We start from the raw sequence: 13,280 nt of genomic DNA, 5'->3' as shown, positions 1-13,280 counted from the left end.
TCATGTAGAGACTAACTTCATTCTTTTGCACGTGCATATATAGTTTTCCCAACACTTTTGAAGAGATTATTCTTTCCCGTTTGTGTATTCTTGGAGTCATGTTGAAAATCGGCTGACCACATATGAGTGAGTTCATTTCTGGGCTTTCTATTCTGTTTCAATGGTCTATGAGTCTACTTGATGGTGGTACCAAGCCGCTTTAATTACTACAGTGTTTAGTACAGTTTGAAATAAAGAAGTGTGATGCTTCTAGGTTTGGTCTTCTTTCTTAAGATTACTTTGGTTATTTTGGGTCTTTTGTGTTCCATATGAACTTCAGTGGCTTTTTTTAGTTTTGTGAAAATTGCCATTGAGATTTTGATGGGGATAACAATCTGTAGATCACTTTGGGTAGTATGGACATTTTCAGAATATTAATTACTCTAGTCCATGAACATGGGGTATCTTTCCATTTATGTATGTCTTCTTCAATTTCTTTTGTTTATGCTTTATACTTTCTGCATATATATAATAATCTTTCACTTCCTTGGTTACATGTATTCCTAAGTATTTTATTGTTTTGGAGGCTACTGAAAGTGGAATTATTTTCCTAATTTCTTTTGAGGATTGTTCATGATCAGTATATAGAAATACAACTAATTTCTACATGGTGATTTTCTATTCTGCAACTTTACTGCATCCATTTATTAGCGTTCCCTGGCTAAGTGGTGCCACTGTTTGGACTCTGCAATTTAATGGGTCCACAGGTTGGGCTCCACACTCACCCTCAGTCAAGTACACCTCCAGGGTGTGCTTCCTGGAGGACTAGACGGATGTTGCATTCAGTCGGGGCTGCAGGCTGCTCTCTGAAATTGATCAGTGTCACGGTTATGCCCCATAGTTGAGCAGGATCAGTGGCTGGGTTTTTCATCCAGTCACATTATGACTGTGCCACACTTTTGAATCTCTGCATATTCGTTTGTTCTCTCCCCCAACCTTTCAGCCTCACTTAAGTTCCACAAGTACATATTCTCAATTCTATGCATTCATTGCCATCTGTGTTTGGAATACCTTCTACCTCTTCTCACCTTTGCAAACCTGACTTCTATATCAGTTGTCAATTTAAAAGCTATTCCATGGTTATCTTTTCCTGACCCCCCAAATCTGAGTAGAATGGTCTGACACATTGCTTTAACTCACCCTGTGATTTTCCTACAGAAATGGATCACATTGTGTTCTAATAGCCTTTTAATTCATCTACAAATCTGCCAGACTAAATTCCATGAGGACAAGTAACACATCTGTTACATACATAGTTGTACTCGATCCCCAACCTGAATGTTTGGTGTCATGGACTGAATAGTGACCCTGCCTAGGCAGTGCTGCCAGCTGGTAAATGTGCAAAATTAATTATTTTCAAGTTGCTACACAACTATCAATGCAGGCAGGCTGCAGGTATCTATGCCTGTCAGCTGCGAAGGATTGTTGACTAGACTTTCTGGTCCAATGAGGTGGTCAGGTGTACCCTGTAGCTGGGTGGGGATGAAGGCTGGATTCCACAATTGAGTGGGATCACTGGCCAGGCTCACTGGTCCTTCAAGGCTGTAAGCTGTGTCCCTAAGTTTGTTTGGGATCATTGGCTTGGCTCCCTGCTTGGGTGAGGCCAATGAATATGCTCTGTGGCTGGGCTGAGCTGATGGATGGGAACCCAAGCTGGGCAGAACTTCCAACTGTGCTCCCTAGCAAAATGAGGCCAGCAGCTCAGCTCCATGGCTGGGCTCTCAGGTCAGGTGATGTTACCACCTGGGATGCAGTGCCACCACTAAGATGCATGTGCTGGTCACTGTGAGACCTGCCCCCTTCTTTGTTCCTAGCCTTTTCATTTCTTCCATGTTCCCCATGAGACAGAATTGGGCCACCTAGGAAGTGTTCCAGAATGTTGTGGAAGCTGGATATTCACCTGGGGCTCTCTTCTCAATGGAGAATCTGTAGGCCCAGGGACAGTCCCTTCCAGCGTTGTGCTGTCTGGGATGGGGGAAGCGCTCATGCAGTCAAGGTGAAGCTGTTCTCTCACTCTTCTAACCTGTCTTTGCTTCCTTCCTTCTCTCTCTCTCTCTCTTTCTCTCTCTCTCTCTCTCTTTCTTTCTTTCTGGCCCAAAAGGGTCTTTTACCCTCACCCCTGGGTCTGGAATTTTCACAAAGGCATTTGTGTCTGTAGATAATTGCTAGTTGCTCTTTCTGTGAGGGGACCTATAACCAGGGACCTCCTATTCTGCCATCTTGTTAACATCCCAATCAATGAGTATATTGTAGTTGGACATCAGCCAGGCAGACATTATCATTATGATGGAAATACAGAAAAGTATTTGTCGTCAAAGCACAGAAAATACAGAATTAGTAGAAACATCATAGGTAAGTATCTTCTTTTAGAAATGTGCAAAATTCATTATTTTTAAGCAACTAAGTACCTATCGAATAAGAGGCACACAACATTTAGGCCAGTTCTTTAAAAACATGATAGAAACAGTGAAGAAATGAAGGAAGCTCATCAACCTGTTAAGAAAGATGGAGAAATACACTTCCTTCCCCTGTCAGCTTGGCAGAGCTCATCAACTCAGGGAATAGTTGACAACAAACTAAATGCAACCAGAGCATCCCAAATTTGCAGAATGCCACTGTTCATGCACTGTTCCACTGCAGTTACTAAGAGTAAGTTATTGGGAGCGGTAGGCCATTCCATTCCTCTGTCGGCCCTAATAGTTTAACAGTGAATTGCCATGCTTTTAAAGATTCCTTTAAGATGGAGAAAGAACTGCTCTTCTGTTGAGTAATAAAGGAAATTATTATGGACCAAGTAAGAGAATATGCCATAGTAAGCTTAAAGGCAACTTACAGGCCTGGCAAAGGTGGAGGTCCTCTCCCTTGCAATTTGGAGACCAAGTTCCTGAGACTTGACCAAAGCACCAGTAACCTTTTACCTCCTCAACCTCTGTTCTCACTTTATAAATTAGTGATGGAAAAGGCAATAGTCCAGTGGATCACAGAGGGTAGCCATCTGGAAGTGCTGCAAGGAAAACCAATGAATGTTATTGACAAAGTATTTTAAATGTCTTCAGAATTTTATAAGACAAGCTCTAGATAAAGGATGCAAACATATTACTTCCAATTCTTCTTTCCTAATAATTTTAGTGGGTTAATTACTCTAGATTTGAAAAGATGCTCATTTATAACATCTTTAAGTAAATCTTTTGACCTTATGTCAAAGGTGACATTAATGATGTTGACCAAAAACCTAGTATGTATCAGAATTTTTTAGTTAATTCTTTCCATCATCACAGTCATTCTTTTAGGTGAACATATTTTAAAGACAAATGGTATCCAGGGTGATGATCTGAGTACCAGAAACATGTCACTTGTAGGTCTTATGGGCAAACCAGTTGCCTCTGACTCTAAGTTGAATAGGTTTTCAACCATATCACATTGCCAGAGACAGATTTAAGTGTGTGCTGCAAGAACAGTTAATTTAGTTTAAAATAAATTCTCATGTATTAATTACATGACTTTTCACAGTCAAAACATACTTTTTAAACTGGCACGTGAAATGTGAACACTCTAAATTCACTAAATAATTAGTGCCTTACAGACTCAAACCAACTGTACACCAAACATTGAGCATGTCTTATCTCACAAGGATAATTGGTTTATCTAAAGTATCATATACCACAAAATCATATTTAAATATTCAGGTTCTCCCTCATTATAGAAATGGGTATAGATAAGAATCCTATTGCTTAAGTTGTAGGATAACCAAAATAATCTAAGTCTGAATAGAAGACACAATTTAGGAGGTACTGGGTTCTAACAGTAATGTTCTGAACTTAGAATCAATTATTCAGGTTTGAAATTTAGCTTTAGCTCTAATTGGATAGGCTGAAAAAATCAGTTATACTTTTTGAGCTTCAGTTTGCTTACCTGAAAATTAGACATAACATGGCCAACTCACAAGACTGTTACAGATGAAAAAATATATAGCAAAATAATTGATTCACAGTAGGTGCAGAAGTTTTGTTAGTCATATAATCAGGGCAAAATTCAACTTTTGAAATCCATGAAAATCTTCCTTGACTATGCCTTTCTGAATTTCACTCATTCAACACATTATTTGTATATCTGACGGTCTACACTTACCAAGTATATTATTCACCAGAGCTGCCATAACACTATACCACAGACTGGGTAGCTTAAACAACTAAAAGATTTCTTCTTGCAGTTCTGGAGGCTGAAAGCCCAAGACTAAAATTTTGTCTGGGTTGGTTTATCTTGAGGCCTTTTTCCTTGCCTGTGCAAATGGCCCCCTTCCGTGTCCTCATATGGCCTTTTCCCTCTGCACACATATCTCTGGTGTCTCTTCCTCTTCACATAAGGACACCAGTCAGATTGGATTAAGCTGTACCTGCAAGACCTCATTTAACCTTCATTACCACCATAAAGTCCCTATCTCCAAACAGTCATATTCTGAGATATCGAAGATTAGGACTTTTACATATGAATTTTTCAGGGACATTATGCCATCCATAGCATCAAGCATTAGAGTAGAAGATTGATTAAAACTATGGAAAAAAACAGATGTGTTACTTTCCCTCATGGAATTTTAGTCTGGTGGAGTACAGATGAATGAAAAGGCCATTATGATACAATGTGATCCATTTCAGTAGGAGAATCACAGGGTGAGTAAAAGCAATGATTTGGACTATTCTGCTCAAATTGGGGGGGTCAAGAAAAGATAACCATGAAATTTCTTCTGAATTGACAACTGATAAAGAAGTGGAAGTCAGGTTTGCAAAGCTGAGAAGAGGTACAGTGTATTCCAGACACAGATGGTAATGAATGCAAAGCCACAGAATTGAGAATATGTATTTGTGGAACTGAAGAGAGGCTGAAAGGTTGGGGGAGAGAACAGAAGAATGTGCAGAGATGTAAAAAAGCATGGCACAGTCATAATGGTCCTTTTAAGCTAAATCTGGGTTTTTGATTTTTATTCTAAGGACACTGAGAACCCTATAAAAATATATTAAATAATAGGGACATGTTAGCAGGTTTGTATTTTAGAAAGATTTGTCATGTAGAAAATGGGCCAGTGAGAGACAAAAATAAAATCACAGAGTCCAGTTATGAAATTGTTCCAATATGCCAGTCATAATGGCTAAGACATGGAAATATCAAACTGCTTGGGAAAAGTTGATAAATTTGTGAACTACTTACAGGGAAAGTAGAAAAATTGGGTTGGGTGGGGAGAGATGAAGGAGAGTGCAGAAGAATCTAAGATGTCTGCCAAGCTTTTGAGTTCAGTATGTGAACGGGTTGAGTGATATTGTCTGGAAAGGAGAACTAAAATAATCATCAGGGTTTAGGAGGAAAGGATGAATTCTGTTTTAGATACTCTTTTACAAAAGTATCTGTTTTAGATATACAAATATTAGATTTGCTTTTCAAATGGAAAGGTAATTGGAGACACCAAAGACACACTGGGTTCTGTGGACCTGGTGGCTGCTACTTGCATCTTACTAGACCATCTTCAACCAAATTCAGCTCCATTAATTCTAAAGTAAAATCCATTTATGTTAACTTTTTTATTTATTTTTATGAGACACAATGAATAACTACTAATGTTCTTTTACCTCCATTAGAGAAATTACTGACTATAAAAGGTAACTTGCTTGGCCTTGTTGACACTTATTTCATTGTTTTATTAGTCTGAAGATAACAGTTCAGTTCAGTTTTAAATATGGCATGGTCAAGTGTATTCAGTAAACTGTCTATTTCTATAAGACGTAAAAACAATTTATGAAAATTTATGTAGGGAAATGTCAATTGTTGTTAAGATACTTGAATAGAGTCCAAATATATGAACTTAAGAACAAGAGAAATGGGGGAAAATTCATTTAAGAACATACTTACTAACAACAACAAAAAATGGATTAAAAATGGGCAAATTATTGAATGGACATCTCTCTAAAGAAGATAGACAAATGGCCAGTAAACACATGAAAACCTGTTCAACATCACTAATCATTAGGAAAATGCAAATTAAAACCACAATGAGAGAACACTTTGCACCATTAGGATGGTTATTACTGAACACACACACATACGCACACAAACACACAGACACACACACGGAAAAAAAACAAATATTGATGAAGATAACATAACAATATAACAAGTATTGAGGATGTGGATGTGGAGAAACTGGAACCCTTGTGCATTGTTGGTAGGAATGTAAAGAGGAGCAGCAGCTGCAGAAAATGGTATGGTGGGTCCTCAAAAAAATTAATCATAGAATTACCATATGTTCCATTTGTGAGTATATACCCAAAATAATTAAAAGCATGGACTTGAAAGGATAGTTATACACCCATTTTCATGCAAAATTATTCATATTAGTCAAAAGATGTAAAAAACCCAAGTATCTATCAATGGATGAATGGATAAGCAAATGCAGTACATGCAAATAATGGAATATCATTCAGCCTTAAAAAAGGATTGAACTACTGATACATGCTACAATACGGATGAACTTTGAAGATATTGCGTTAATTGAAATAAAACCAGTCACAAAAGGACAAATACTGCATAAGTCCATAGATAAGGTATCTAGAGTAGTCAAATTCAGAGAGAAAGTACAATGGTGGTTGTCAGCAGCAGGGGAGAGAGAGGAATGAGGAGTTATTATTTCACGGTTATAGAGTTTCAGTTTTGCAAGATGAGAAAAGTTCTGGAGATGGTTGATGATAATGGCTGCACAGCAATGTGAATGTACTTAAAGCCACTGAACTGTATATTTCAACATGGTTAAAACAGTAGGTTTTGTGTTATGTATATTTTTCCACAAATAAAAAACATAACTGTATAGTATAACCATTATTTATCAGTTAAATTAAAAAGCAAAGATCTTACTTAGGCATTGGGCGAGTGTATGGTATTCACACTCCATAATTCAGTCAGCAATACTGAATGCTATCAACATATAAGGTCATATTATCCCACACATAAACACTGCAGTTTTTTTGTTTTTTGACAAAAACAATATTAAGCAACAAATGTCAACATTCCAGCACAGATGGTAAGTTGTAAAGTCTGAGGTCTTCTCCCTGTCCTCACTAACAGAAGCATGGTAATTAGATGCTGAGATTAGAACTTACTAAAACTTGGGTGCAGAATAAAAAAAAGAATAAAATAAAAGCCAATTTATAAACAATATTGTTATGTCTGTAATTTATATAAATATTTCAGAGGATATTTAGAAAAAGCCCTTTGGTAATGAGTTTCAATACATCAAAGCAGAAATAAACACATATGTTCACAGGGAGTAATACAAATAAATTATTACAAAATGAGAAAAAGATTGATTGGACTGATACTCTGGAGCTGCTGTTTCTCTTTGGTTAATTCCATTTATTACATGAAGTTGCTTGAAACTTCTTAAAAGTCTCTTTAATATTAGCTTGTTAAATATTGTCATAAATGTTTTAGAGTTTGGTTATTGCTTTTTTCAGATCCATAACCTTGCTTTAATAACCCACATATATTCACATCCACTTAGCAGACACATTACATTATGTCATTAAGTTACACAATGAGTATAATTGCTTTACTTCCTACTGATTCTCTCCTAGGTCTAACTCAGAAAATAACATTCTCTAAGAGCCTTACAGTCTGAAAGCCCACTGGCTTCTGAAGGGAACAAGCCAGGTGAGTTACCATATCTTGCCTGACGATTTAATTATTTATCACTTAGCCCTGGGCAGGTCAGGGTTTTTTCTGGAGACATTCAGTCAGTCTGACTTGAATCAGAAAAAAATCCTCTGAGTTCATTCCTCTCAGTTACAGGAGGCATAATGCCCAATGGCTGATGAGAGATCCAAAGAGTCTCACAATCTTATTAGAGTATAAATAGAATGTCCTGGTCCAAATTTGCACATAAAAAAGTCAACTCACTTAAAAAAAAAAAAAGAGTCATCTCTTGATTAGATGCTCCAAACCCTTAGGATTTACCCCTTTGTTCTATTTCTTGTTTTTTCTCGACTTCTGGCTTTGCCAATTTTCAGATTTTTAGCATGTCTTCAAGAGACTGAAGGGAAAAGGTAGTATGAAACTTAAATGATTATTCTGGTCTTTAGTTATCCTGATCAGAGGTTAGATGTGAACAGAACTCTAGATTTGGCAAAACAGTACTTTGGGAGCATCAGTGATTTTAGTCACTCTGACATCTCCTCTTACACACCTCACTATTGCTGAATATTTTTCTGAAATAGTTTCATTGAGTTGAAACACCTGCATTCACTATTCATTACTTGTTAAACATGGTCTTTCATTTGAGGTATAAGTAGTTTCCATGAGAAATATGAAATGTCCACTTGGGAATCCAGGCAAGGGCTGTGTGAGGGGTGAGGATTAAATAAAATATTAGTAAATCCCTTTCTTACTGTATCAAGTAAAGTTTAGCTTGGTTCTCAAGAGGCCAATGAACACAAGAAATATAAATTCTTATTTATCTGTGATTTTAGACAAGACTTATAAGCTCTTTCCATCTCATTTCCCTTATCTACATTTAAATCTTCAAGCATTCTCCAAATATCCTCTTCCATTCAGTGCTACACGAAGAGTATGCAGTGTATGAAGGTATAAAACCAAAGCTGAGCTCTCACCTAGGTGACAGTCTAGATTCAGATATCATCAAATTCTAAAGTGCATATGTTAGTGGGGAACTAGTGAAACTTGAATATTCATGCAGAATAGTTAGAGAACCTCTGGCCTAGGAATGTTGGAAAGAGTTGATTTCTCCTTCTGATGAAAAAATTTGAAGTTTTTTCTCATTAAACAACTTGTTTTAGTCAATGTGTTCTGACAAAGTACATGCCTAACAAAACTGCAGAGCTACAAGTAAGAGAATGAAAGTGGATTATTGTCTAACTCCATATGCAAAAGCAAATTCAAAATGGATCAAAGACCTGCCTGTACGTCATGAAACCATAAAACTCATAGAAGGAAACATATGCAAAAATCTCTTGAATATAAACATGGGCAACTTTTTCCTGAACATCCTCAGGCAAAGAAAACAAAACAAAAACAAATGGGACTACATCAAGCTAAAAAGCTTCTGTACAGCAAAGGACACCATCAGCAGAACAAAAAGGCAACATACAGCTTGGGAGAATATATTCATAAATGACTTATCCAATAAGGGCTTAACAGTCAAAATGTATAAAGAGCTCACATGCATCAACATCCAGAAAATAAATAACCCAATTAAAAAATGGGCAGAGGATCTGAACAGACATTTCTTCAGAGAAAAAATTCAGATGGCCAACAGGCACAGGAAATGATGCTCATCACTAATCAGGGAAATGCTAATTAAAATCACAATGAGATATCACCTCACACCAGTTAGGAGGGCCAAACATCCAAAAGACAAGCAACAACAATTTCTGGTGGGGATGTGGAGAATGGAGAACCCTTCTACACTGCTGGTGGGAGTATAAATTAGCTCAACCATTGTGGAAAGCAATATGGAGGTTCCTCAAAAACTAAAAACAAATACTATTTGACCCAGGAATTCCACTCCCAGGAATTTACCCAAAGAAAACAAGATCCCTTACTCAAAAAGACAGATGCACCCCTATGTTAGCAGCACTATTCACAATAGCCCAGATATGGAAACAACTTGTGTCCATCAGTAGATGAATGGATAAAGAAGATGTGGTACATATACACAATGGAATACTATTCAGCCATAAGAAGAAAACAAATCCTACCATTTGCAACAACATGGATGGAGCTAGAGGGTATTATGCTCTTTGAAGTGAGCCAGGTGGAGAAAGACAAGTATCAAATGATTTCACTCATTTGTGGAGTATAACAATGAAACAAAACTGAGGAAACAAAACAGCAACAGACTCACTGACTCCAAGAAGGGACTAGCTGTTTGGGAAGGGGTTGGGGATGGTGGGTTGGGGAGGGAGCGAGAAGGGGATTAAGGGGCACTATAAATAGCACTCACAATATAGCCAGGTCATGAGGAAGGTAGTACAGCATGGAGAAGACTCGACAGCATCTTACTATGCTGATAGACAGTGACTGCGGTGGGGGAGTGAGGACTTGATATGGGTGAATGTTGAAACTGCAATGTTGTTCATGTGAAACATTCATAAGATTGTATATCAATGATACTTTAATTTTAAAAAAGTACATGCCTGACAATGATTTTAGGTCAGTCTTCTTTTGCATTACCATGCTTGGTACTGCCATGCATACTAAAGCATGGGAAAATTTCCCTTAAGCATTCCATACATGACCTAAAAATGAAAGATGTCTCCATTTGTCATAGCCATATGCTCACCATGTATGACAATGGTATATACTGGTGGTCACTTCACTCAAAAATGGTGCTTGTAATTTTAGTCTTCTTCAGTGATTCCCTTTCTGTGAATACTGACTGGAGATCTGTGTATTTTTCTCTCCAACTGTTAAGTGTGATTTTACCATGACTCTTCTGGAAGTCCCTTAGTTACCAATTATTACTACAGTGGTTTTCAAATTCTGGATAGAGAGGATCCTCAGGGAGTAACACACAGAAACAACTAGAAAAAGTAATTTTAATCTGGTTTTGTCTACTGAATTTCCAGAGAAAATTTTGCTGTGGTTTCAGAGCTAATCAAAGGCAGAACCAAAGCATCAGTTTACCCTTCCTGACATGAAACACATGCTCCGTTATCAACTGGCTGCAGACATCTTGCCAGGTATGCCTCTCACCACTTCTCTATGTATCCACATTCAAGTAGATTACTTGCAGTTTCCTGAATGTGTCACACTTTCAAAAATCTTAGTCTCTTTCCTGTTTCTCATGTAGTATCTGCCTGTGGTACACTAGCTAGCTCACTCCTACTCATCTCCCAGGACTCAGAAACTTTTGAGGCTATATTTGAGGCCGCTTTTCTGTGTTTCTGAAGAATTTAGTGGACAATTTTGTCATGACCCAAACTGCTGTATACCTATAGTCATAGGTTTGCCCCTTGGTATATTTCATGGAAATGAGAGCCACTTGAGGGCAGATACCATATTTGCTGTAATTTTTTTTTTTAATTTCCAGTATCTAACTCCTTGTTGTGAACATGGCATATATAGCAAAACAATACGTTCATGCAAACTAACTCAGAAGACTATCTGGATTTCGCTAGAGATAAAATAGAGAAATTAGATCAGATAACATGCAAATCTTTGAAAAAGATATGGCAATACTTCAGGCTTCCTTACATTAATATTTTTTTGCTTGCTTGTTTTGTTTTTACAGGTATTTAAACAACAGGTAGAAGATCTGCTTTTAGCTTAAGAATGTTTAATGTTTCCTCTTTCATGTATGATTTTATTTGAGTCTTTTCTCATGCTTAATCTAATCATCTTGGCCAGGCAGACTAAAGTACTGTCCAAGGCTTCAATACATTTAACTAATCAACCGGTGGGGTCTGTCACCCCACTCATCTACAGACTGGGGTCCCTTGCTGATCCACCCAGCACCATAAAGATATGGAAATCATGGAATACAGCTGTTGCCTTCTCACCATAGATCAACAGGGCCCATATGCCTGAGAAAGGCATTATCTACTGGAATTTGCAATGGGCTGTTTTCCTGGGATGGCAGAGCCAGATATATAGAAACCAAAAGAGCCACGTCCTTGCTAATTAAAACCCTTGCTGACATTTAAGGGCACATGGCAGAAGAGGGGGGCATATGATACTCTAAGTGCCAATCACAAGGGATAAAGGGTTGGAGGAGGTTAAGAAATCATGATCTATGGAGCCACGAGCTTCACCTGGGAAATATGGAGGCTCCTCAGTTCCTCCCGTCCTTGGAATGCATGTTATGTTCACTGTTACACGTAGCTGGTGCCTTTTCAAGGACACAGCCTTGAGAGAATAAGGTGTTGCTGAGACCATGCGTACTGAATATGTGAAGGAACCCAGTTCAGGCGGCTGCGGAGACCTATTTACATTGCCGCTATTTGAGACAAGCTCCCCTATGCGGAAGTTCCCTTGCCTGTTAGATGCCCCCACTTACCAAACTGGAGTAGTCGGCTGCTTTCTTTGGTCTCTCGGTGCTCTTTGAACAGAGGACCCACTTTGCGAACCCACAAGGAGTGGAGGCTAGACCCAGACGCCTAAGAAGCTGCAGCCTTGGAAGTCGGTGCGTACTTCTGAGCCTCAAGGAATAGTCCCGGGCGTGTGCTCAGCAGCACAGTACAGTGATGGGAGTCTGGGCCTGTTGGGTGCAGATGCAGCGCTTCAGGAGCTAGCTGTGGGCACAAGCAACAGCGCCTGCCGGGGACAGGAGGCAGGGCCGGATCAGGACTGCCAGCTTCTGTGGAGGCCTTCGCTGTTGGCGGACACTTGCCCGGCAGAGCTCTGGGCATGCGCGCGGCACGGAGGCGAGGGCACAGCCCGCGACATCCGGGTACTTGAGCAGCTGTGCGCGCCTAAGCGGCAGGCTGCCGCCGCGCTGGGGCGGCTCTGGCCCCGCGGCTGGGGAGGAGGAGAATAGGGCAGGCACGGACTCAAGCCGCTGGCATCTGCGAGCGCGAAACCCTGTGGAGCCACTGGGCACAAGCTGCAGGGCTCTGAGGTGCCTGTGCTGGCCGTCGGTTTCCTCAGGGGTGAAAACTCGGTGCTCTCCGCAGAGCAGTTCGCTGGGCCCCACAATGTCCTCAGGGATGAAGGCTGCAGGTGTCCGCAGCGTCTGCAAGGGCTGCTGGAGGCCCTCGCGGAGCGGGTCCCAGAGACTGTGGCAGCTCCCCACGCATGGCCGATACCGGCCGCCTCTGCTTTCTTCCCTACTTCCAGCGTCTCTAGACACTTAAGCTCCGCCAGCCCTTGGGTGAGGTGGAATGGAAGGGGTCCTCCCCGAAAGCCTGGGGAAGGTGGGCGCCCTTTGCCCAGTGAAAGGACGTCTCTTCTTCCCGGGACGTTTCTCTTGGGGCCCCGGCACAGCGGTCCGAGGGATTGGATGATGCAGGCAAATTGGAACAATTCTTCCTGCCCTTTTTCTGCAGTGATTTTCAGGCTTTGTGCTCCATGTTGCTCAAGCTTCTGAGGTGGACTCCTGAGCTCGCCCAGAGCTATTTCATTTGTGGACAGCTGTCTAATTACTTTTTGTGGAGGGATGGAGGCTGTGGTGTCCATCTCTGTGATGTCACTCCTACCCACTCCCAGATTTTAAGGGTTTTTCTGTATCTACAAAAATATACTGC

General features: G+C 39.8%; 1 long non-coding RNA gene across 2 annotated transcripts in view; it reads right to left on the bottom strand.

Moving 5' to 3' along the window:
- Positions 1-12,420, bottom strand: part of LOC140847233 (uncharacterized) — a 134,298-nt gene extending 121,878 nt beyond the window's left edge. For both annotated transcript variants that reach the window (XR_012127028.1, XR_012127029.1), the window contains exons 1-2: positions 12,095-12,420; positions 2,873-3,043 (exon numbers count right to left, since the gene is read on the bottom strand). This is a non-coding gene — a long non-coding RNA (uncharacterized lncRNA). The remainder of the gene's footprint in view (positions 1-2,872; positions 3,044-12,094) is intronic.
- Between the last annotated feature and the right edge of the window lie 860 nt (positions 12,421-13,280).

This window comes from Manis javanica, chromosome 17 (assembly GCF_040802235.1).
Source record: "Manis javanica isolate MJ-LG chromosome 17, MJ_LKY, whole genome shotgun sequence".
Taxonomy (NCBI): Eukaryota; Metazoa; Chordata; class Mammalia; order Pholidota; family Manidae; genus Manis; species Manis javanica.
Note: the sequence above shows the minus strand (reverse complement) of the source record. Positions and strands in the feature narration are given on the sequence as shown.